At 38.8% G+C, this 27450-nt stretch overlaps 1 protein-coding gene and 1 long non-coding RNA gene across 9 annotated transcripts in view; one reads left to right on the forward strand and one right to left on the reverse strand.

Annotated features, from left to right (window-relative positions):
* Nucleotides 1-27450, forward strand: part of LOC100877696 (uncharacterized) — a 186010-nt gene that overhangs the window by 94283 nt on the left and 64277 nt on the right. For all 7 annotated transcript variants that reach the window (XM_076533469.1, XM_076533476.1, XM_076533459.1 and 4 more), the window contains one exon: nt 3351-3420. The gene's annotated coding sequence lies outside the window, so the exon portion shown is untranslated. The remainder of the gene's footprint in view (nt 1-3350; nt 3421-27450) is intronic.
* The window catches only part of LOC143264801 (uncharacterized), a 54697-nt gene continuing 28020 nt past the window's right edge, over nt 774-27450 (reverse strand). For both annotated transcript variants that reach the window (XR_013038742.1, XR_013038744.1), the window contains exon 3: nt 774-1445. This is a non-coding gene — a long non-coding RNA (uncharacterized LOC143264801). The remainder of the gene's footprint in view (nt 1446-27450) is intronic.

Consider the following 27450-nt stretch of genomic DNA (forward strand, 5'->3'; position numbering starts at 1 on the left):
GTTCCACGGAAACTTGCGTCGCTGTTTTCCCCCGCCATTTACAACGCCAGCTATAAATAGAAATACAATAAATTGTATCTGAGAAAAACAGCGAAGTATTTTAAAGAGACAGCAGAGTTGTATAAGAAAGATAATCTCCTGACAAGGGTATCTGAGTTATTTGCCAAGTAAAAACTTGCGGTTCGTCGATATAAAATGGACGATTTAATACGTTTACTCGTTTTCGATACCCGCGATCGTTCGTTCCGTTGAAAACTCGCTAAATCAGGATTTCTCGAAAACGATTACCACCAATTATCGACGATCCTCGAGTCCCAATTAAGCTGTTGCAAATTAACCGGAGTCAAGTGTGCACAGGTAATCGCGCAAAAAAGACAAGGTATTAATTAAGGAGTTGTTATTTTTTTTATAAGTCGCGTAATTCATTGGCTACCGTAAAACGGTTCACCTTGGGACCTTGCGTAATATTTCGACGCCTCCCCAGCGTGTTTATTCGACCCGTTATGCAATCGGTGCATTTGAATAATAGCTGGTCTCGAAAAGCATTTATGCAACGACAGTTTTTTGTGCGTTAACTTACTTTGTTTTTACGATTATCGCAGATCGCGGTGAACTCTGGCGCCTCAATATCGTTTCGCGAAAAGTGAAATCTTAATACCGTAAATGGCGATTCGTTACGAAAATAAAATACGCTTTTGATGACAGGTTTGTATCTCATTCGAAGATGTTTCGTTATCGTCAAGGATAATAATAAAGATCGTTCTGACAATCTGTTTAATTAAATTGTAATATATTGCGTACTTCAGATTCGAAACGGTGTCCTGTCGTGTTATTACACTCTTATGAAATATTTTATAAGGCTATATATTCTCATTTATATTCTCATGTATTTTGTGAGGTATGTATACTAGTCACGCACTGGAATCATCTCGTGTTATATAGCCGTTTACGTAGACAAACAGTAAATCATTAGATGTTGTGCCGAGGTATGGTTTTTATCAACATCATTGTTAATATTGTAGTTATATAATACATAACTAAATGTGTAATATATAATTAAATTTTATATAATATAATTATATATAATAATATACAATTATATTATATATACATATAATTAAATTATATATTACATATTATACATGTAATTATAATTATATAATATTATAGTATTATAATATTATAATATACTATAATAAATATTACAGTTCAGAGCGTTGTATCTTAGGTGCGCTATAATTCAACATGTATTTTGGCGCGTTATTTGAAACGTAATTCACTGCGTCGCATATCGGCTTGTTGAAATCCATGGCGCTGTATTTTGACATACTGCATACTCTTGCGCTGCAATTCAATACGTTGTATATCCACACGTTGTTATTGACCATGTTGTATCTCGACACGCCCCATCCTCCCGCGTTGTCATATCAACACAGTCGGTGCACCTGAAACAGTCATATTTCTATAAACTTCCATAATAAAATTAAAAAGTATATTAGAATAAAATGTACCATAACAAATAAATGTGTCAAATCTTAACGCGTAAGAAGCGGCAAACCATCGGTTAAAAAGAGTGTGCGATAAGAACGTAAATCTTGTCGCCACATTTCTGACGGAAATGCGGCCTACGAACGCCGGAAACGTACACGTTTAAGGCGCGTATGTACGTGTGCTGTTTGCCGTGCCACGGACCGGAAATACGAAACCGGCACGGGAAAACGTATCGGTTGGCGAGACGAGAGAACGATGCCCTTTTCTTTCCAACCTGTTTCACCGGCGAGATGTTACAGGTTTTTCAAGAGAGTACCCTCCCTTCCCCCGTGGGAAGAGGTAAGTGCATCGCACGGACAGGTGTGTGTACCAGCGAACACGAAAAGCTCTCGACCAACGGGACAAAGGAAAAGTCGAAACTGTGTCATATCGAGCGGGTTGGACAACTTCAGATGGAAAATTTTCCATTAACTTTTTCAGTCACTCAATTTGATCGTTCTCTCCGATAAGAATTTCAGTTATTGTGGTACTCCACTCTTCCATTATCAAACAGACATTTATTGCAATACACTGGCTATTTGCGGTAATAGGGACCGGTGTTTTTCTCGTGCACAGTGAAGATTTCAAGAAATGATTGATTTCTCGAGAAATAACACAAAAAGCAGGTCATCGTGTTGCTGCAATAGTTTCCTCTTACATTTTTTTAAAACGTTATTGTGTACGAGGAAAACACTGGTCTAATACCCTGTCACTTCGATGTCGGTTAATTTCGGACGCATTCGGCTTTTACCGAAGCATTTTCCGTAGTATTTTCCGTAGTACACCGTATTGCTTGTATGTCATCTTACATTATGAAAATTTGCACGAACTGTCTTCCTTTCTTCTTTTTATTGAATTATTAACAACGGAAATGTCATTCCGACAACCCCTGTAATTCACGATAGACTGGACTGTCATACAGGTTATGCACTGTCGTGTCATGTGATTCTACGATTAGCACCGAAGATTAACGGAATTACCCGATCTAACGCCACTCATGCCCTTGCAGCTAACTTCCGTTTATACAATATCCGTGGGACAAAGATATTAATACAGAACGATTGTTATGACACAAAAGCTTATAATTACTAAATAAAGGAAGGAAAATGGCAGTATGTATATCGAATTACCTATAAATGTATTTACTTCTTATCTTACGAAATTCATTTCTGGTTGCGTCACTTTGCTCTCTCACTTTTCCGGCCGATGAAAAATTGCTACAGCTTGTAGAGATCACAGTTACAGAATTGTGCGAAGCAATTTCATGCAATGTAACTGGAAGAAACGAAGTCGCTGAAATCGTCAACCGGTGCATAAAACGACAGCCATTATAATGGGAACGGTAGCGAGCAGCTTATTAAAGAAAAATATCAATCCGCTGTCGTCTGCAGTTGGTTCCACGGGTTCAGCGGAAATGGCGATTCAAAGCGGACGCGCACCAGATACTAATGGTTGCCAGTAACCACTGGAAGCAAGCGAATGACGATCAGGAAACTCGATCGAAAATGGCGCAGCCCATTAGTCGGTGGGAACTTATCGAAAAGATCGTTGCTTGTATACTCGATAAAAACAGTGTAATTTGTTGAAGTTGTCTACCGACACGAACGGCAATTATTGCTCTCTGAACCGATTTAACGGAACAGTTCTACTTGTGTGATAATGGCGGTATTTAATGACGAGTGAGATTAATTTCGTTCGAAATAATTGAAATAATAGTGGCGTTATTACACTATTCCTGGATGTAAGACTTTCAATTGATATTTCTCTAAATTGGCGAAGTTACAAGTTCTTATGAAACCTTGATTTTTTTCTTTTTTCAGAATCTGAAGAATACGTGGATCGAAAGGAAAGCATCCATTGTCCAAGGATAAATTGCACCTCGAACATCCGGTGAGTGCTAACATTTCTCATAAAATTATTACTTTAAATGAAAGACTTTAAATGAATAGAAAATTCAATTGCATTGTAAATATAAAAATTTATTTGGGTAAAATGCACAGATTGCGTGTATACTTGATAATGTAAGGTAAGAGGTTAAACGGAATTCATCCGCTCCGATCTTCCAGACCCGTTTAACACGAAATTTCACTGTAAACGTTAGACGTTGCGTGTATCGTTGCAAGAAGTCGAGAAAAGCCGAGGGAATTACACGGATTTCTTGCTGGTACCTTCGTGAAAACGTGGGAAATCGTGTTGGGGTGCATCGACGCCCATTACGAGGGAAAATCCTCTAACACCCATTACATGCGCGCGCACGCGAGCGAACAAAATAACACACGTATGCGGTTTATAAGCGCGTTCGTTTCAATCCTCTTATTCGAACGCATTGAAAGCTTTCAGTTTTCCCGGACTGAAAATGTGTAAACGAATGTTACGATCGCGTGATCGATTTTCGAACGTGATAGAAACTGCTGGAAATACAACAAAATGTTGAAAAATAGTTTAGGTGTAGAGCATCGTGTCTGTTCAATTGGAACACGTAGGAGCACGTTAACTGGTAAAAATTGCTCGTTCATCATAGGTTTTTGTAGCAAACTGTGATGTAGTGATATCACTTATATTTAGCCTTCAACGATTGGTAATTTTTCTTATTTATTATATGGTGTTTAGTTGCCTCGATGCGTTGTAGTTTTAATTTGTGTAGTGCGCTTTATTTTGATGCGTAGTAATTCGGCGCACTGTAATTTGACGCGTTGGATTTCTGCGCGCTGTAATTTGGTGCGCTGTGATTCGACGCGTTGTATTTCCACGCGCTGTAATTCGACGCGTTGGGATTTGATGCGTTGCATTTCTATGCGCTGTGATTCGACGCGTTGTATTTCCACGCGCTGTGATTCGACGCGTTGTATTTCCATGCGCTGTAATTTGACGCGTTGTATTTCTACGCGCTGTAATTCGACGCGTTGGGATTTGATGCGTTGTATTTCTACGCGCTGTGATTCGACGCGTTGTATTTCTACGCGCTGTAATTCGACGCGTTGGGATTTGATGCGTTGTATTTCTACGCGCTGTGATTCGGCGCGTTGTATTTCTACACGCTGTAATTCGGAGCGTTGTATTTCTACGCGCTGTAATTCGACGCGTTGTATTTCTACGCGCTGTAATTCGACGCGTTGTATTTCTACGCGCTGTGATTCGACGCGTTGTATTTCCACGCGCTGTGATTCGACGCGTTGTATTTCCACGCGCTGTAATTCGGAGCGTTGTATTTCTACGCGCTGTAATTCGACGCGTTGTATTTCTACGCGCTGTAATTCGACGCGTTGTATTTCTACGCGCTGTGATTCGACGCGTTGTATTTCCACGCGCTGTGATTCGACGCGTTGTATTTCCACGCGCTGTAATTCGGAGCGTTGTATTTCTACACGCTATGATTCGATGCGTTACACTTTAGTGCGCTGTGATTCGACGCATTGTACTTCAAGGCGCTGTTGTCCAACGCGTTGTGTTTCTACGCGCTGTGTTCCTGAGCGTTATAATTCGACGCGCTGTAATTTTACGTGTTACACTTCAGCACATTGTAATCCAATGATATATATCCTAATGTGTTACATTCAATACGTTGTAATTCGACGCGCTGATAATTTACACCATAAATTTCGACGCATTTCATCATCAGACACTAAACGTACAAATCCGTAAAGCTAACTTCCATGAAGTTTACTTAACAATCCACTCAACTTCCCTGTAACAAAACTTCACCTACGACCCGGCGATATACAACGAGAAAAATAGTGAAGAAGAAGTCGCGAAAAACAGGAATTGCGTATGTTATCTAGAAGTTACACGAGAGGGTTGCAAACGAATTCCCGCGGGTGACGTTATCGACTTTGTCGAGTATCGACACGTGTACGCGCGAACACGGGAAAAGTACAACGCCGAGGCGTGTATCGGTGCGCGTGAGAGTGAATTTATTTACGATCACAGTGCGTTGTTACAGCCACGCGCGACTTTATTGTTTACAAGGGTGCAGGGGCCATTAATTGCGGCTTTTAGTTCGGCCATTTCCTTCCCGCTTGCAGGCTGGCCACGCGACAGAAAGAAGTCGATAAACGACCTGTTAATTTGTTGGCTGCGAGATCGAACCTTATGCAGCTACGTACAGACTTACATACAGAACCGCTAAATGCCACCGTAAACCGGTTTGCAGTGTGCGTATGCGAGTGTAGGACTTAGGACGAACGGTGTTGTTCGATTTATGTACGTTCCTGTGTCGACACGTTGCTCTTACAAAGGTGACTCGTATTAATTGCATTAATCTTTCTTTGAATTGAAAGCTGCGTTCGCTGTGTCCTGTTTCGCGATATCATTTATTATTGCGGGGATTATTTGAACCTCTTTTGGGGTCAGTCACCTATGTCGATTCGAGCAATTAAATTTATGCCCGGTGGAGAAGCGAATTATTTCCGGTTTTTTTATTAAAATTCATGATTTTATGAATATTTTTAGATGTAGAAATTTGAGAGTGCATAAGTTTCGAAATGGGATATTTAGAAATTTGTTGAAGTGAAAGTTTTTGACGTTTAGGTTAAATGAATACATTCGTTAATATCGAAGATTATCTCGCGTTATATAGCCGCACGTGGAATTGTTATTTATTGGGATTGTCTCGCGTTATATAGCCAAGCATAGTAATTTGACACTAAAAATGATTTCGCGTGGAATTTTGATGGTGGAAATTGCCTCGCGTTATATAGCCGGACACGAAATTAATATTCGTTGTTGCCTCGTGTTATATAGCCATGTGTGGAATTCCCACTTGCAGGATTGTAACGCACTGCATTGCTACGCATGAAATTTCCATTGTGAGAGTTGTCTCGCGTTATATCGCCGTTCGCTAAATTATCACGCGTTATATAGCCACGCGTGGAATTGTCACCTGTAGGATTATAACACACTGCATTGCTATGCGTGGAATTTCAATTGCAGGAGTTGTCTCGCATTATATCGCCGTTGGCCGAATTGTCACGCGTTATATAGTCACACGTGGAATTGCTACTCGTAGGAGTGTAACGCAGCACATTGCTACGCGTGAAATTTCAATTTTAAGAGTTGTCTCGCGTTATATCGCCGTTCGCCAAATTATCACGCGTTATATAGCCACGCGTGGAATTGCCACCTGTAGGACTATAACGCACTGCATTGCTATGGATGGAATTTCAATTGCGGGAGTTGTCTCGTGTTATATCGCCGTTCGCCGAATTGTCACGCGTTATATAGTCACACATGGAATTGCTACTCGTAGGAGTGTAACGCAGCACATTGCTACGCGTGAAATTTCAATTTTAAGAGTTGTCTCGCGTTATATCGCCGTTCGCCAAATTATCACGCGTTATATAGCCACGCGTGGAATTGCCACCTGTAGGACTATAACGCACTGCATTGCTATGGATGGAATTTCAATTGCGGGAGTTGTCTCGTGTTATATCGCCGTTTGCCGAATTGTCACGTGTTATATAGCCATGCGTGAAATTGTTACCTGCAGGCTTGTAATGCAGTACATTGCTACGCTTGGAATTTCAATTGTGGAAGTTGTCTCGCGTTATATAGCCGCGTGTGCAGTTACACGATATATAGCCACGAATGATATTGTGAATGAAATAGCTACATACGTTGTATTACCACGTATTACTACGCCATGAAGTGACAGAGTTATGCTTAGAATTGCAGTACATTACAGTACCACGAGTTATACCACCACGCATTACATCACCTTGCACTATACGACCAAATCAATCGTAAAAGAATTCATTCCTGCACTTAATAAATTGGCACTGCATATTCATAACGCCATTAACGTCGTGTAATAAAATTCCTGTTATAATTCCTTTCATTTCGAAACTCTTATAGCCATATTATCGGCCACAATTTATTTCTACGTCGATGAATTGAGTTTAAACTTCCTTCATATTTCTGTTCTTAAACGAGCTCGCGTTCTTGCAAAGTCGCGTGTACTATCGAAGATTTTCGATCGAATTCCTAGAGCTTTATTCAGTCGCGACAGGGAACAGATGTTCCCTAGCCAGGTAAACGATTTCCTTAATTAGTCCCACGATGGTCAGGTGCAAAGCAGGAAGTCGGGACACGGAGGTCGGTACAAGTTTCATACGATCACCAGCTAGTTCACAGTCAAAGAGAAGATTCATAGTCGCGAATACACGTGCCGGCGCGGCGTAACGTAGAAAGAAGATTGTCCTTGCAGATACATACTTACAGGAACGAGAAAATTCTATTCCCTGGGTAAATAATTGCTTTTCCTTGTTTAGGCTGACCGTTATACACGGGATTTCAATTCGTACCGTGATAGATAAGACTGCAGATAAATTAATCACTTGTACTGTTACACATATATCGCGAGCAATGAGCGTTTAATTTGATCGCATAATACTATCTGATAAATTTTGAACGATATGTCCTGTCTCACGCTCTTTATCGCCATCTTTATCTTCAATGACTCACGAGTTTAAGTGCTCATAAATGTTCAAGTCTATGAATTCTTTAGTTTTTCAATTTCCCAACTTTAATATTTTTAAAATTATATGTACATTATATACATATTCTATATATATTATCAAAATTCTGTATTTGTAAAATTTCATAAAAATCTCCAAATTTCTCAAACACTGTATTCCTAGATCTGAAAATCCCTAGATTGAAAAGTTTTCTAGATTTCATATTCCCTAAATACCATGATTCCTACATCTACATTCATCATTAGATTTAAAAATCCCTAGATAAAAATATCTCTATGTTAAAAATCTCTAGATCTAAATATCCCTAGACCCAATAATTGCTAGATAAAAATATCCCTAGATCTAAGAATTCCTAGATCCAAAAATTGCTAGATAAAAATATCCGTAGATCCAATAAATTCCTAGATAAAAATATCCCTAGATCCAAAAAATTCCTAGATAAAAATATCCCAAGATTCAAAAATTTCTAGATAACAATATCCCTAGACCCAAAAAATCCCTAGATCATAGATCCATTGACCTTAAGATCCGCAAACTTTCAAAGTTATAAATTCATAAATCCCTAGATCTTCAAATTTCACAATGAAAAAATCCCTAGATAAAAATACCCCAAATGCCAATATACCTAGATACCAAAATTGCTGACCCCAACAAAGTCTAAATTTTTTAATCTAAAGTTACTATAAATCCCCAAATCTTCCAAGTTCCTATATTCTCAAAACCTTAATCCATCATCGAATTGTCAAATCTAAAAAAATATCCTGAAATCTACGAACGGGATACTTCATGTTCGCTTGCCATATTTTTCGCGGCGAAGACAGATTTGCCGTTGACTGTACAACGCGATTTGTATCGCGTTCGTTCGTCGGTCCCCCGTCGCGTCGTCGTTTTTTCCTCGCGTCGCAAAAATTCACCGCTAGAATTGAGATTGCGGTTGCTCGTTGGATTCTTGGTCCCCCGTAACGCGATCCTTACACCATCAACCTGTACGCACCAGTCTACACGCTGGATGCATCGCTGCCAAAGAAGGCGTGAAAGTGACACCTGCGAGTTTTGCATTTTATATTTTACACTTTGCACACGGACGTCGACCCACACCGACCACGTGTTCGTCGAATCGATAATAAATTAGCATTATCGTAATATTAGCCACGTAATACGTGGCGCGGACGAAAAACCAGTCGACTACGGCGGATTTAGACGTGGACGCGAAATTATGGTCGACCGAGTCTACCGACAAGATAATGCAACTCAGCTGTATGCTCCACTAGGTGTTGATCGATTAATAATCGGTAAACGATGTTTTTCGTGATTGCAACGGGACTCTTTACGCTTGATTCTAATGAATTGTATAACCGACTACACTGCTATTTATTACAGTTATCTTGTTACTGTGGGTTTATTACTCGATGCGCGATTATTCTGTTAAATCCTCGCATTAGCACTTTAATATTGGCTATTAACTTGGACCGTTTTATTGATACCTGCTGGAGAGATATCCGTTGCATCCCTTATTCCTATGATAATTTTTATAAAATCTATAAAAGAAGTTGCCAAAAATATTTACATAAAATTTGCAACGAAAATTCTTAACATTTCGCGAGGCTTTCTAAAGATTGCTAAGAATATTTATCTGGAGCTGATCACCGAATCAGCAGCGTGTGCGTATAACTGGCGAATTATAGCTCGCAGAAAAGATGTTCGGTAGAAATTGGAAAGCTCGGAGCACGTTAGCAGAGGATGGGTAGAAGCTTTCCAATTAAACGAAAGGATCAGGTAAGCAGCGTAAAAGGTAACCGGTATTCGAACACAGGTCGAATGTAACGCAAATGAAGCCGACAAACGGGGCAGAAAGGGTGAAATTGAAATGGTCAGGGGGTTGAGAGACACGTGTGTACGTGCAGGACCGTATTCAAAGCCGACCGACCCCCACAAACATAATTTCCATCGCCTTTTCCTTCCGTAATCAAACCATCCGCAGCTTCTGTGCAATTACGTAGTGAAATTGATTTAAAATCGGACTCTGTATCCCCCCTAGCAAGGATCGCATTACAATTTCGTTGAAAACCCCGCGGAAAGAACGAAAACGAGTGCTGAGGGGAAGAACATAATTACGCTGTTCTTTCTCCTCGTTGCAAGAATTTCCAACGAATTATCTCGCGGAAGACTACGCTTTTCGCAGCGGTAGTCGAATTAGCTGATTTAGTTTTTGTCAATCAACGCGGTCAAAATTTGTCTTGATTTGTGGAGATTTGTCAACGCGTGGTAGCTTGTATCGGGTTGTCCGGTTTGTGCCGATTTTCGGTAGGCGGCATGAATATTTATTTAGAAAAATTTTTCGCTGAAGAGTCTGAGACGTTCTGGAAAGAATTGTCAAGTTGCATGAAAGATGGAGAAAGGTTATAGAACAGAGTGGCACGTATATAATTTAATAAATGTATGCCAAATTTAAATGAGCTACGTTTCAATTCCCCGTCAAAATCGGCACGAACTTTCCGGACAACCCATATTTGTGTTTATGTGCGGATGTGAAGTTTGGCGCGTAAGTTGCGGTCTCCGTCTTTTGTTTCTTCTCTGTTTTAACATGTTGTGCACTGTGTGGGTTTTATTTAAGGGACCTACACTAATTGTGAGACACCCTGTATAATAAAGAAATAGTTTATAAAAGTGAATATTACTTTCATTCAACCCATAACTCTAACAGTTGTGCACAAATTAAATCCAAATTTGTTATGGTCAATTTTAGAGGGTTCGTGGATTATTATAAAAATTCTTTGGATATTCTTTATCATATTCGGAGACTCGAAAGATAATGAAAAGAGAGAATAGTTCATAAAGGGAATTGGATGAAAGCATAGGAAATTGGAAAGGGACGATTGAAAATGAGGAGTTGTAAATTGAAAAAAAGAAAATTGAAAATAATAAAAGATAGGAAATTGGGAGCAATATAAGCTTATTTTCAATGATTGAAGAAATAAAAGCAGGAAATGAAGTGTTTTGAATGTGGATGTTGGAAATTGCACTACTTAAATGTAGATGGAAAACTGTGATTAAAACATACTGGACGATAAGTACAGAATGATAAATGGGTGGTAATTGTAAATGGAAAACGTGGAATGAAATTACGTAAATGAAAGTGAAAAATGATAAATGAATGATAGTTGCAGACAGAACATGTTGCACTTGGAAAGTAGAAAACAAACAGAAAAGTACAAAATGGAACATGGTGAAGGGAGAATGTCTACTGCAAATAAAAAGTGTTGTATAAAAAGTAAAAAATGACAGTCGAAATTGTAGCTGAATGTCAACTACAAATAAAAAAATGTTATACAAAAAGTAAAAAATGATAGTCAAAATTGTAGCTGAATAGTCATAAATAAAAATACATACAATATAAAATGTTATATATAACGTACATAATGAATAATAATTAGAAATGAAAAATGATAAATGCATCATAAAAATAAAATATGGTAAATAAGTAATTAACAAAGATGAGAAGTAAAAGAAAATCTATCGATGGAATATGTAAAATTGAAATTGGAAAGTGACAATAACAAGACGGAAAGTAAAAAGAAGACTAACTTTCTCCCATGACTTAAAAAAAAAAGAAAAATGAAAGAAGAATAAACGACGGGACAGCGTAGAGAGCCGGCAAAAATGTGAGTAGTGAGAAAAATGCGAAACGAGTAAACGTAGGAGCGCGATCATTATGAAACCGGTGGCTCGGCACAAAGAACAGGAAGCCACGTCGGGCAGAAAGTTAGGCGAAATTTTTGTCAACACGATCAGCGACAAAGCGATGATGTTGGTAGTTAACGAACGCTGTTTAATTAGAAAAGTTGTCTAGCCCGTGGGCCCGGATAATTACACAAAGCGTTTGTTCTGAAATTGTGCGAAAAGCGATATAACTCCCGGTGCTCCGTAAACTTCAATTTCGTCGGCGATAAACGCAGCCCCGCGCGCGCGTTGCAGCTGTCGCATTCAGAAAATTTCGCGCGAACAAAAGGCGGACGTGGCGAAAACTCGGTCGCCGCGTGTACGATGTTCAAAGAAATGAAATGTAATACATAGCGTAACGTAATACGCGAGCATAACTTCACTAGGTAAACGCACTCTGCGTCAATGATCAATGTTCATCTCAACTGTATTTACGAGTTATATCTATCGATATACTCCGTTGTAGATACAAGGATATAGGAATTTAAGAAATTTAGGGATGTAGGTATTGCGGAGTTCTAGGGAAAGGAGGATATTTACGGATACCGAAATCTGGAAATCTAGGGAATCTAGGGATATTGGAATCTAGGGACCTAGGGGTTCTAGAGATATTGGAATCAAGGGGCCTAGGGAATATAGGGATTTAGGGATGTTGAGTTCTAGGGATATTTGGATCTAGGGATTTTTGAATATAGAGATATTGCGATCTAGGGAATGTTGAGATCTAGAAAGTTTTGGGATTTAGGGATATTGGGACCTAGGGAATTCTGGAAACTGGGGAATTTTTGCATCTAAGGAGTTTTGGGATCTAGGGAATTTTGGGACCTAAGGAATTTTGGGACCTAGAAATATTTGGATCTAGGAAATTAGGGATTTAAGAATTTTGGGATCTAAGGAGTTTTGGGATTTGGGGAATTTTGGGATCTAAGGAATTTTGGGACCTAGGAATATTTGGATCTAGGAAATTAGGGATTTAGGAATTTTGGGATCTGGGGAATTTTGGGATCTAAGGAATTTTGGGACCTAGGAATATTTGGATCTAGGAAATTAGGGATTTAGGAATTTTGGGATCTAAGGAGTTTTGGGATCTGGGGAATTTTGGGATCTGGGGAATATTGGGATCTGGGGAATTTTGGAACCTAGGAATATTTGGATCTAGGAAATTAGGGATTTAGGAATTTGGGATCTAAGGAATTTTGGGATCTGGGGAATATTGGGATCTGGGAAATTTTGCGATCTAAGGAATTTTGGAACCTAGGAATATTTGGATCTAGGAAATTAGGAATTTAGGAATTTTGGGATCTAAGGAGTTTTGGGATGTAAGGAATTTTGGGACCTGGGGATATTAGGATCTAGGGAATTTTGGGATCTAGGAAATTAGGAATTTAGGAATTTTGGGATCTAAGGAATTTTGGGATGTAAGGAATTTTGGGACCTGGGGATATTAGGATCTAGGGAATTTCGGGATCTGGGAATATTAGGATATAGTAAATTTTGGGATCTGGGAATATTAGGATATAATAAATTTTGGGATCTAGGTATATTGGAATCTAGGGACATTTGGATCTGTAATAATTTGGGGATAGTAATGGTCTAAAGATAAAGTATCTTAGCACAGTTATAGCAATATAAGATACAAATATAAACAGTAATATAAGTAGACAGATAGGTATTTATACAAATAGGTATTCAAAATGCAGAAATAATAAGCATCTAGTTATTAATACCAGTTATCTAATTACCTATCGACCTAGTTATACATACATAACAATTTATCAATTATTCAATCTTGAAACGCAACGATATCGCATACCTATCAAAAGTTGAAAAGTATGTAAGTATTAAAGAACCTTAATAGGAAATTACAGTGAACTAAATTGTACCTGTATTTTCACGACATTGTCATAAATCAAATATTTCTCTTATACCCCGCGACACCGCTGTTCCAGTTGCCTCGGTTGTTTCTCACTTTCTGCGAGAAACTAGCAATTTACGCGACCGAACTGCGAACCGAACTATCATTTTCATAAACATACTGCAAGTTTGAGAAGCACGGCTGAAATTTGTGCATACATGCATTCGTTTGTATTCGTTAGGGTAACTCGTGTGCACGAGATGGGTCTAAAAGCCTGCGACGAACTATAGCAATTTTTTAAGTGAAAGCACGGAAAGTTTTACAGTTTAACGAGTTTCGGTCTCTACAGAGCTGGTGTCGCGGGTTGGAATTGTTTATGGAACTTCATGTGCATAATAAATAGTGCATTGCACCTCTAATGTGTTACTTTGACATATTGCAAATTTTCAATGTTGTTTGTATAACTTTTACTCGAACTTGCTTTTAAAGATAGAAGAAAATTCGTAAAGACAGAAGAAAATTTGTTTTAATATTGTAGTTAAGACTAGTCACTTCTGACGCACCTGACAAATGAACTGTATAGAAAGGGGTTAATATAAGACAAATTTAACGCTAGGATTTTATTATGTGACTGAGTATTTGTTGTTGAGAGGGAGATGAACATTTCGACCCAAAAAGTCGTTGAAAGTGTCTGTTGATGCGTAGCTAGAGTTAAGTAACCATCGTTCGCTTTGACTTAACATTAGAGAAAAGGCGTTGGTCGACCGCAGAAAGGAATACGTCATGCGTGAGTTGACGAGCGGAACTCGCTTTCTTACTCTTTTCATTCACGCTACTTGGATGAATTTATCCTTGAGACAATGACGACATGAGAGGAATAACCCCATCTTTTTTTGCAATTTTCACGCGTAAAATCTGTGAACAGATTTTTTAACTCTTGATGCTCCGATTTTTATTAATTCTAAATATCGACATTTTTAAAATCACCAAATTATTAAATTTCCAAATTCCTAAATTGTCAATCTTCCAAATCGCAAAATTCCGGACTCTCAAATCACTGAAACTTCCAAAGCTTGAAAATTCCCCCAGAAGTGTAACATTGATCCATCCATCAATCCCCTGCACCGAGATTTTTCCCACATTAGCTCAGAATGGTCTGCGGTGTACAACTGTTTGCGAAGAATTCGGAGCACAACGTGTTTGGCCCTTTGTCTAGGTTGATGCAGCTCGGTTGTGTTCCTGAAATACGGGGAGGAGCAGACTGTCTATAAACTGGCGTGTGCACACGCAACGCCTACCTTTGTTCGAATCGGGTTGAACCAGTCGTTCATAGGGAGGAGTAGATCGGCCATAGACCAGCGAACGTTGTTGCCTCTTTGAACAGCGATGTCTGCGCTCAACGCTCGAACACCGCTACAAACCGTGCTTCCCTTGTTTTCCAATTAGAAGAACCGGTAACAGTCAACAGCGAGTTTGTTTCCTCTACGGGAAATCTTTGTTGACGATTGCGTGAAAGGGACTTTATGTTGAGATTTGGGAGGTTTGGGATTTGGGAGGTTTGGGATTTGGGAGATTTGGGAGATTTGGGATTTGGGAGATTTGAGAGATTTGGGATTTGAGAGATTTGGGACTTGGGAGATTTGAGAGTTTGGGAGATTTGGGAGTTTGGGAGTTCGGGAGATTTGGGATTTGAGAGATTTGGGATTTGGGAGATTTGGGATTTGGGATTTGGGAGGTTTGGGATTTGGGAGATTTGAGAGTTTGGGAGATTTGAGAGTTTGGGAGATTTGGCTTTGGGAGATTTGGGATTTGGGAGATTTGGGATTTGGGAGATTTGGGATTTGGGAGATTTGGGATTTGGGAGATTTGGGATTTGGGAGATTTGGGATTTGGGAGATTTGGGATTTGGGAGATTTGGGATTTGGGAGATTTGGAATTTGGGAGATTTGGGATTTGGGAGATTTGGGATTTGGGAGATTTGGGATTTGGGAGATTTGGGATTTGGGAGATTTGGGATTTGGGAGATTTGGGATTTGGGAGATTTGGGAGTTTGGGAGATTTGGGATTTGGAAGATTTGGGATTTGGGAGATTTGGGATTTGGGAGATTTGGAATTTGGGAGATTTGGGATTTGGGAGATTTGGGATTTGGGAGATTTGGGAGTTTGGGAGATTTGGGATTTGAGAGACTTGGGACTTGGGAGATTAGAGAGTTTGGGAGATTTGGGATTTGAGAGATTTGGAATTTGAGAGATTTGGGAGTTTGGGAGATTTGGGATTTGGAAGATTTGGGATTTGAAAGATTTGGGAGTTGGCAGATTTGGAGGTGGCAGATTTGGGAGTTTGGAAGATTTGAGAGTCGACAGATTTGGGAGATTTTGGATTTTGGAATTTTGGGATTTGTGGATTTTGAAATTTAAAGATTTGAAGATCGTCGGATCTTAAAACTCAATCCTCAAAATTATAAAATTTAAAAATCTTTGAGTATTTTTAAGGACTTAGAAATTTATAAGTTAATTCAATTAATACTTAAAAATTATTATTTACAAATTTTGAAATTTAAGGAACCCCAATTAAAAAGTGACCTGAATATCCTCTGACCTATGCCCTGATTTCCAAATGATCCCATTATTAACATGCAATTAGTACTCATCAAAAAAACATAACAATTACGAGACATAAAATTATGAAATAAAATAACAAACGAAACAAAATATCGCAAAATATTTCGTTCATTTCTGTTTGACAAAATACAACAATTTCACAGTATATTATTTTACCTCGTATATTTGCAACACAATACAACGAAGAATTAATACGTAACCGCAACCCAGTGAAATTTGTCATACGTTCGAAATGACAGCCTCGCATACGTTGTACCGTAGCTTCACGTTTAAATCGTTAGGTATTCAACACCGGCGTGTTACGACGAATTTATCCAGGAGTACACGCGAAAATGCATTTTCCACGTCGCCGATAAATCTTCCTCGCAACAAAAGTGGCCGTTGTATGTGTGGACGTGTGGTTGACACAACCGGGAAGAGATTGCAGTCGAATGCAACTTAGGCTTCCCTTAGATGAGTACACGTATGTAAACATCACGATTTTTATTTCTTAAATCTCTAAATTTTCAAGCTTTTAATTTTTGGAAATTTTTAGATTTTTAAATTTATGAGGTGGCAGTTTCGAAAATTTCTGATTCCTCAAGTTGTAAAATTTCTCAGATCCCCAAATTCCCAAATTTATCAGATTATCATATTCGCAAATGTCTCAAAACCCCAAATTCTCAAAATCCCAAATCTCTCAAATTTCCTAATCTTAAAAATCCCAAATCTTTCAAAACCCCAAATCTCTCAAAACCCCAAATTCTTAAATTTCCGAATTTCTGAAATATCCCTAAATTCCCAAATTTCCGTATCCTTAAATTTCCAAATTTCACGTGTCCCTAATTACCCATATCCCAAACCCTCCCATCTTAAAATTTCTGTGTATCTTCAAATCCTTGTTTCTTTAAAGCTCTGCATATCTTCAGATCCCTCTATCTTCAAATCTCATATCTCCAACTCTTCGTATATCTTCAAATCTCAGTATTTCTCAAGATCCTCAAATCCCAGTGTACCTTCAGATCCGTACATCACCAAATCTCAGCGCATCTCGAGATCTTCTCTCCGAATATCAGCACACCTTGAGAATCTGACATCCTCAAATGTCGGTGACGTGCCACGTACATAAAGCAGAAACACGTCCGCGTGGTCGAAGAATTCGGTGACCTCTGGCTGCGAACTCAATTTCGCGTTACATCCGCGACGAGGATACACATATGTACAGTTATCATCGAGCACACTGGATCTCTTATGGCTTTGCACCATGATACGAGTCACTCATGAAACTCTTCTTGCCACTCGTACGTTGTGCATTGATGACTTTTTCTATACTGTGTGTACTCTAGATTCTCTATTTTAGATAGACTATGGATTATGGAGACTCGAGTATGTGGATTATAGGTTGTAGATGAGAGATTAGAGATTCAGATTCTAGATTATAGATGATAGATTTTAGATCTTAAACGGAAGATTATAGATCGTATAGTATAGATTATAAACTTCAGATCCTAGATTGTAGGTTATATGTTATTTCAGATGTTGGACTCTGGATTTCAGATTACAGTCTCCACATATAGGACTCCAAATTTTAAACTCCAGATTATATACTCAGAATAATATCCTTACGGTTTCTGTTACAAACTAAAAAACATAATAATAAACAAAATATAATGAACATGTGGAATAGCTTTGTATCGACACCATAACTTTGCTTTTAACATCAACCTGCATATACCACACGCATTTAATTAAAGATACCGTAATGAAATGAATAAAGAAACACAGCTTCATTCCCTCAAAAAATGTAGTCATAGAAAAGTAGACATTATCGTATCAACCAAGTTTTTCTTCCCCAGTATTTCGCTGTCTGTTAACAAGTTTCGAGCTACAACTCGTCCCAATCGCGTGACGAGTCCTGTAGAGAAACGGCGCTGAAACTTTTAGCCCGAGACGCCTGTTTACGCTCGCTAACTCCGTTCTCCCTGTCTCTTGGCAACACCCTTTACATCTCTTTGAGACTTCTCGAATCCGCGACTCTATTCACCGTCCTTGACATTTGAAAACACACTCGGCGACTCTGCACCCGAGCACACCGTCCAAAATCTTCATTCTCATTTACTTCTCCGAGAGTTTCATCTCGTACAGTCAACAGCAAATCTGGACTTCCTACGTAAAATATGATAACCAAGGGAAAAGTGGCCTTCTACTCTTTGAGTTTTCTACATTTTTCGGAACTTCAAACTGTCGGGATGAATGGAACATTTGGAAACTTTTAAGTTAAGTTTAAATAGGGATATTCCAAGCTAGAAAAGTTTCGATGTTAGGATGTTTGGATCTAGGGATATTTCTAGGCACGAATGTTTACATTTGAGGATATTTCGAGCTAGGAAATTTTTGGTTTAGGGACAGTGGGATCTAGGGATATATTGATCTAAAGTTATTGTAACGTAAGAATTTAACTACCTAGGGATATTGTAAACATGTATGATATGTCGATATAATTACACTGCGATTAAGAAATATAACAATCTAGGGATATGTAGGGAAATGTAGAAATTTGAAGACTTACAGCATGAAATTTTGGGCAGTTCAGAAATTTGTTAAAGCGGTCATCCGAAAAAACGAACATCGAAAAGTTTGAAAACCTGAAAAGTTGAAAATGAAAAAGTTCATAACGAAATTTCGGGGCACGAAAATCGTTCGATTTCACGTACGAGTACTCGATTTAAAAGGAGAGTGTACATCGCACGCGAGCGTACGAACAGAGAGAGCGAAGCTACTCGATCCTTTTTCACGCCGTAGCGAGCCGCTCTGGTTAAGTTGGCCTCGGTGCGCGGGCGGCGGCAGAAATCGTGCAATAACAACGTTACGTTTCACGGGTCGTGGCTGAACGAGCGGGAACAAAAAAGCGACGGGGGCCACCGTCGGTTCTATGAAAAGAGCACGCGATGCGAACGCACGTGGCGAAAGACGAGATTACGAGAGGAAAAGGGGTAGGTCGAGAGAGGACGAGCATGCGAACTCTCACCCCTTCTTTCCCTCTTTCCCCGCAGCTTCGCGTCGCTTCAATCCAACCCCTTCTTCTACTTCTCGTCCGCTTTTTAATTTCTCTCGGCGCCGTTGCGCTCGAATGCGCTCGCTCGTACGCGTTACGCTTCTAGACGCAACCGACCACTAATTTTTACCGACAAAAAGTAATTACAGTCGAATCTCGATAACTCGAAACTCTGTTACTCGTAAACCTCTGTAAAACCAACTCGTTTATTTCCATTCCGCAGAGAAAACTTTTATATGTCGACTGCAAATTTATTTTAGCTCTGGTATCTGCCTAACCTATCTATCTTCTTAACTACCACCTAACGTAACTACCTAACCTACACATACAACACATCCAACTAACATACCTGTCTAACGTACCTTACTAACTCATAAACCTAACATTGGTAACCCATGTACCTAACCTACCTAACCCATGCACCTATCCTACCTAACCCATGTACCTATCCTACCTAACCCATGCACCTAGCCTACCTAACCCATGTACCCAACCTACCTATCCTACCTAACCTATGTGCCTGACCTACCTAACCTATGTATCTAACCTACCTAATCCAACACCTAACCTAGTACCTAACCGATATACCTAACCCACCTATCTAATTTAGTTATAACGTGCCTAACCTACTTATCTAACCCACTAACCTAACATAGCTCACATACGTATTCAACGTATCTACCTAACTTTGTTACCTACTCAATTTACCTACCTAACCGATTACCTAATCTACTTATTTATCCTACCTGTCCAGCCTACCTATCTAACCTACCTATCTAACCTAGCTACCGACCTATCTATCAGTCAACCTAATAATACCTATCTGACAAGTTAGCAAATGCACATATGATGTATAATAAAAGTTCGTGGAGTACTGAAAATTGTGTTGTCCGTGAACTAAAATCTTATTATGCTGAAATTCTTGAGACATCAAAGAAGATTTATAATGCATAAGATGGTAGTTGGCGTTGGGCCGAGGGTGAATCGATCATAATGTCCGTTCGAGTAACGCAAGTTTAGAGAGAAGTCGGTTAACTTATTCCGACGAACACAAGAGCCAGTAAACCCGATACCGGAAGCAAACTATCGACGTTTGTGTTAGGTAGCGAGGATTCTGGAAGCTAGTCCGCTTTCTTAACGTCCTACCGATGGCTTCTCGCAAATTACCCTCTCTAAGCGGAGCTTAGCAATCTTTCCTTATAGAAAACGCGCCCGCTGGCTTCTCTGCCCGTTGTGCAATTCACTCTTGGTCTAGACGAACTTCTTGCAATATCGAAATAGTCGTCTACACTTTATGTACTCTTCTACACTAAGCGACAGAACGAGACGGATATTTCGAAATTTTGCTTACGAGTTTTATGTTTATGTACTTATACATTTGGAAATTGGTGAACTTGATATTTTTGGATTTGCAAATTTATGAATTCATAAACTTGTTACTTTTTATTAGTACATGAGAGGTTTGGTTCTCTTCAGCGAATTCAAATGTACTCCAAAATTTTTTAATTCTGTCCTACGCACATCGCCATGTTTACAAATATACGAATTAAAGAATTTTACCTACGAGTATTTAAAAATTAAAAAATACCTCATGACTGCACGGTGGCCAGAGATGCTTGCAGGTTCATTAGCGAGTTAACCCCAGTTCATCTAGGTAAAAAAACAATTTCCCAGCAAGTGCTGTGGGCAAATATCATGTAGGCGATAAAAGGATGAAAAAGTATCGCGGCAGCTGCAAGGAAACCATAAATAGATTCGCAAATAAGAAGCATCCTCGGTGGGCTCGTATGAACAGTGAATCGCAAGAATCTCGTTGAACCCGGGGGATTGTTTCCCTTTCCACGGGCTGCTTTTCCCTTTCGCCTCGATACTCGATCGATTTCCATGTATTTCATTCCCGTCGGTTCTATCCGGGCGAAGCTGGGATACGAAATTTATGGGCATCGCTGAGAAGTTCCGTGGAATTCAATCAACCGATATCTCTGCCATTCTCGGGCGTACAGGGGGAGCAAAGTAGAAAAACGGGGTCGAGGGGTGGGTAAAAAAGGGGTAGACCGACTATCCAATTGAAGTTCACGTGCGACGCTATCACGCGGTAACGCGCGTCACGGAATTCGCCGGAAATGAAGAGTATCTGGCTTGCTTCCGACCGTATTTCTTCGAATAGAGACTAACGTATTTCCGACGATTTATCTGACAGCGCGTCGAGCCTGCGATTTTCCTTACCCATCGACCTTACGCTTACTTCCGGTTAGGTTTTACCGCAGCTTCAATCACTGTGCTGTTATAATCAAGCCCGTTCTTTCATGCATGAACAAAAATATATATTATGTTAAAGACTTATTAAACGTAGATGAACGACCTGACTCAATTCTTGAATATTGACTTGAATACAAACTTTGATCTAACTTAATTAATCCCGTATAATTTGCTCTGATCTAACCTAACTTGATTTGAGTTGAGTTAAACTAACCTAACCAGACTGGTCTTAACTTAATCTAACCTAACCTAGCTTAATAGACTAACTGCTATAAGTCTAACCTGACCTAACCTAATTATTAAATCAAATTAATCTAACCTAACCTATTCAAACTTATGTTAATGTGACCTAACTTAGTAGCCTAACATGTCTTAATTTAACCTAACTTAATCAAACTTATGTTAATCTGAGCTAACTTAGTAGCCTAACATGTCTTAATTTAACCTAACCTAATCAAACTTATGTTAATCTGAGCTAACTTAGTAGCCTAACATGTCTTAATTTAACCTAACTTAATCAAACTTATGTTAATCTGACCTAATTTAGTAGCCTAACATGTCTTAATTTAACCTAACCTAATCAAACTTATGTTAATCTGAGCTAACTTAGTAGCCTAACATGTCTTAATTTAACCTAACTTAATCAAACTTATGTTAATCTGAGTTAACTTAGTAGCCTAACATGTCTTAATTTAACCTAACTTAATCAAACTTATGTTAATCTGACCTAACTTAGTAGCCTAACATGTCTTAATTTAACCTAACCTAATCAAACTTATGTTAATCTGAGCTAACTTAGTAGCCTAACATGTCTTAATTTAACCTAACTTAATCAAACTTATGTTAATCTGACCTAATTTAGTAGCCTAACATGTCTTAATTTAACCTAACCTAATCAAACTTATGTTAATCTGAGCTAACTTAGTAGCCTAACATGTCTTAATTTAACCTAACTTAATCAAACTTATGTTAATCTGAGTTAACTTAGTAGCCTAACATGTCTTAATTTAACCTAACTTAATCAAACTTATGTTAATCTGACCTAACTTAGTAGCCTAACATGTCTTAATTTAACCTAACCTAATCAAACTTATGTTAATCTGAGCTAACTTAGTAGCCTAACATGTCTTAATTTAACCTAACTTAATCAAACTTATGTTAATCTGACCTAACTTAATAGCCTAACATGTCTTAATTTAACCTAACCTAATCAAACTTTTGTTAATTTGACCTAACTTAATAGCCTAACATGTCTTAATTTAACCTAACTTAATCAAACTTATGTTAGTCTGACCTAACTTAGTAGCCTAACATGTCTTAATTTAACCTAATCTAATCAAACTTATGTTAAACTGACCTAACTTAGTAGTCTAACATTTCTTGATTTAACCTAACCTACCTTAATAGAGTAATTACTCCGAGCCTAACCTAACCTAACTTGATCAAACTTATGTTAATCTAACCTAACTCAGTAGCCTAATCTGTCTTGATTTAACCTAAGTTAATCTGACCTAACTTAATATTCTATCATCTCTTGATCTAACCTAACTTAGTACTCTAACCCCAATTTAACTTAACCTAACCTATTACACAATTACTGTCCCAAAATTGAATCAGCGTTATTTGAAATCAGGTTAAACATGTCAGTTACCGATGCATTTAAACATCAGTAAAATATCGACAGTGTATCGATAATCGATATCTTGCACACATTAATATCCGCAGTGGTTTGAAAGAATATTTTTGAATCACCATACATGAAATCGTAGATTCTTCGCAGTAAATGTTTACCTCGTGAAAGGAAATGTATACTTACGTAAGATGCCCGAGATAGAGTACGAACGTACAATATACAGAGTGTCTCGGAGTAAAATATACAAGAACTCGAAAGAAATCGAGAAATGATTCATAGTCGTTTTTTCGTTGAAGTTACGTTTACAATAGCGGTCGGAATATCGGAGCTAACAGCGAGGTCGGGGCAAGGAACAACGTTTTTCCGAGTGAAAGCTTAGAAAAGCATTTTCCAGCCTTGAGCAGCTTCGAGTACTTACAGGAAAAAGGAAACGAGCGACGAGCGAGCGTAAAGAGTCTTTCCATTTCCTGGCTGCATTATGCACAACAGCGGAAAGATGCCGGTGCTGTATCGGAATACGATTATTTTACATGGGAATGGTATTGTTACAACGCGTTTTTCGAGGCATCCGTGGAATTCGCAGCACATGCCTTCGGTATTATCTCTCTCGCGGTGGAATCGTTGTTACTCGAGCGTAAAACCACGCGTTTATTTCGAAGAATATCTAATGAAATGCCGAATTCTGTGTATCCGTAAAGGGTGGAACGCGCTCATAGGGTTGAGGGAAGCCCGACCCGGGATGAAGAAACGTATGAACTCTAATGCTGGTAGGGTCGTTAACCTGGTCTCGATAAAAAGTTTAAATAAACGGCGGGAAACACCTTCTGCGGATCGAACGATCGCCACTGGGTATATAGCTTCCGCGAAAGAAGGAATAATGAAAGTTACGAAACACCGAACTCTAACCTTTTATGGTACAATGATATTGTGCGTTGGATTCGATTTAATAATGAATTCCATTTATTTTAATGGAGCTGAACTGTATATTGTAGTTGGTATCATGTTGAATAACTGTTAAAGTAATTGTGGTAATTTATTGTTCGTAAAACTTTCAGTACATACATTTATAACGATATAAGGTTAACTTGTACATGTGGGCTGATTGCAATGTTTGGTGATATATCATGTGGTAGGACGATCTATCTCCAGATTTCTATATTTCTTGATCTTTAGATACATTCCTAGATTTCTGTATATCTAGGTCTTTATATCTCCATTTTACCCTACATTGCTGGCGTCAAATGTAAAAATTCCTTAAATCACAAATTTTCCTAAATGTATATTTTTCCATATCCTCATGATTTCTAGATCCTTTGATATTTCTGTTGTTGAACTCCCTAGATTTCCGGACGACTGTGATGCAAAAATTCCCTAGATCTACGGACGACAGTGATGTAAAAATTCCCTAGATCTACGGACAACTGTGATACAAAATTCCCTAAATCTATGGACGACAGTGATGCAAGAATTCCCTAGGTTCCCGATATTATATTCCGAAGAAATTTTCTAGATCGTCGATTTCTCTAGACCTTCTTCTCAAAATTCCCTAGATCAATGAGCTTTATAGATATTATCTCGAAATTCCCTAGACTTCCCATTTTTCCGAGTCCTTAAAATTCTCGAGACCAACGCCTTTCTAGACCCCTTGATTTCCTGATCCTGAATTTCCCTATAATTTCTCTAGAACGTCCATAATATCTTGAGATTTCTACAGAAAGTTCTATGTCCCTAGATAATAAATTTCCTGCATTCAGAAATTTCGTATATCGCAGAATTTTGTACGTCCACAACATTCCCATATCCCTATATCCCCAAGTCCTTAAATCCTATCGCCAAACCCGTATTTTATTAGTTTGTCGTGATCAAGTAATTACGTAACAGCAGTCTAACGGCGTAGGATAATAAGTTAGAAATTGCATCGTGAAGTTTCTCGTACAATGTGGAGATCGGTCGATTTTGTAATAACTCGCTTATAATAACTCGTGAACTTGTAATAACTTGTAAACTCGACAAATATTAATGAGTATATAATGGATTTCACGAACTCGCGTTTGTGCAGCGACGAAACTGAATGAAACGCGTCTAGCCCATGGCCCTGCGACAATGAACCGGGCAGTTTCGCTTCGGGTTGCATGCAGAAATGCACGGATCAACAGTGCAGCCTGATGAAGTTAAGTGGCCGGTCGGTGGCAGTCTAATTAAGTTAGTTAGTTTGGAGGTTAGCGCTGAAACCTGCATTAACTTGCTGAATGTTCAGAATGTGGGAAATGTTATTTATGACACTTTGAGACCTGCCCTCGGCCCCCTCTCTTTAAACACGTTCAAAACGCTGCAAGTGACTGTGCGACGCCGCTGCTTAAATCGATACTCGACGCAACGTGAAGGGTGACCATGAAACGCTCTTTTGGGCGTGAGTTTGAACGATTGACCCCTTTCCTGCTCTTTTGGGCTCAAAGGGTTTGTTAAACTTGCGTTGGTCGTGGAATTCTTTGATTTAAAACTCTCGTGGACGTTTTAGGTCTTGGTAAATGGAACTGTGTCGAAATTTAGTCGATAATTTCAATGTAGGCAAGAATTTATGTGGAATTCCTCTGCAATTTTTTAAGAGATATTGTTTGTGGATGCTTTCATTATGACACTGGTGAATATTCGTGGAATTCAGATGGAATTCTTTGGAATTCCATTCGAGAGTTGATTACAATTTTTATAGAATTGTGGAGGGGTGGTTCTGCAACGAATTCGAGGCGGAATTCCACTGCTGTTCTATTGGAATTCCATTCGAGAGTTGATTACAATTTTCATAGAATTGTGGTGGGGTAGTTCTGCAATGAATTCAAGACGGAATTCCACTGCTATTCTATGGGATTCCATTCGAGACATGATTACAATTTTCAGAGAATTGTGGTGGAGTAGTTCTGCAATGAATTCGAGGTGGAATTCCAATGCTATTCCATTGGAATTCCATTCGAGACATGATTACAATATTCATAGTATTGTGGTGGAGTAGTTTTGTAACGAATTCGAGGTGGAATTCCACTGCTCTTATATTGGAATTCTATTCAAGACATGATTACAATATTCATAAAATTGTGGTGTAGTGGTTCTACAACGAATTCGAGGTGGAATTCCGCTGCTATGCTACTAGAATTCATTTAAACCGAGTCTGATCAGAGTTGTAAAACTTCATTATCCCTCGGAATTTCATTAGAATTCAACTGCTATTAATGTCCAATATAAATATAAATAAAGTTGGAATTCTACACAGCTAAATTTCATCAAAACTAAATTTCTATCAAGATGTGTACAGAAAATTGCAGAGAATTTCTGTGCGTCCACAAAATTGTACCGATATTCAAGAAGAATTTCCCGTAATAATAATCTTAGGGCAGATTTCTGTGCTCACGTACCGAAGATAACTGGACAAAACGTGACGAAGGCAGGGTCCAACCTTCCGGGTCATTGAAACACACGAGACTTGGAAACTCGAGTCGCTGAATTATCCGTGTTAGCAGAAATCGCCGGAAGCGCTTGCTAACCCGAAGACATCGGCCAACTTGCTGCATACTTGAGCAAACTAGTCCGCCTAACCCGGAATAATTAATGGGATATCGTTACGAGCGAAAGAGACACGTGTGTATCAAGTCCGTCGCGTGTGCTGTTAGAAGTGCCTCTGTAAAATTTCATGACTCCAGAAATCTACGTATTCAGCTTCAAGCAGTTCCCTCAATAGCCCGAAGGACTACTTCCCGTTGTCGGCTAGCACAAAAAATTTACTCTTATTTGCTGAGATCAGAGTTCGTTGCCCTTTAAATGGTGCCACTATGGTTCACCTATTTCCCTTTTTTTAGTGTCGGGTGATGGGTTACTCAGAAATCGGGATTACGACGAATCTCAGATTAGGACAATAAAACATTTGTGTTATACAATATGTATACTTATACAGTGTACTTGGATCCGTAGATGTCTACCTTTTTAAAGTCGAAGAATAGAAGTTCATGTTTGTATAAATGCATATGTGAAATGTTGAGTAACAGTGGTATATCGACAAAGTGTAATTGAAGTACAAAAGTTGGTTTAGGAATTATCGAGGAGTGCCGCTATCATCCGCGCCTTAAGATCGCTCTTTCTCCCTTACGTAATTTCTCTCGGAAGATTGATCCCAGGCTGACCCTACAAATCACGAGAAAGTGCTGTTGTTGGCGAGGAAACGGACTAGACGCGATTCAACGAGAACTTTAGGATACGATGTAGACACGATGATTTACGATGCCCGGGAGAATTATTTTCATTAAGTTTACTGTGAATCAAATTTTCTTATTTCCGA

Source organism: Megachile rotundata, chromosome 1, assembly GCF_050947335.1.
Source record: "Megachile rotundata isolate GNS110a chromosome 1, iyMegRotu1, whole genome shotgun sequence".
In the NCBI taxonomy this organism is placed as follows: Eukaryota; Metazoa; Arthropoda; class Insecta; order Hymenoptera; family Megachilidae; genus Megachile; species Megachile rotundata.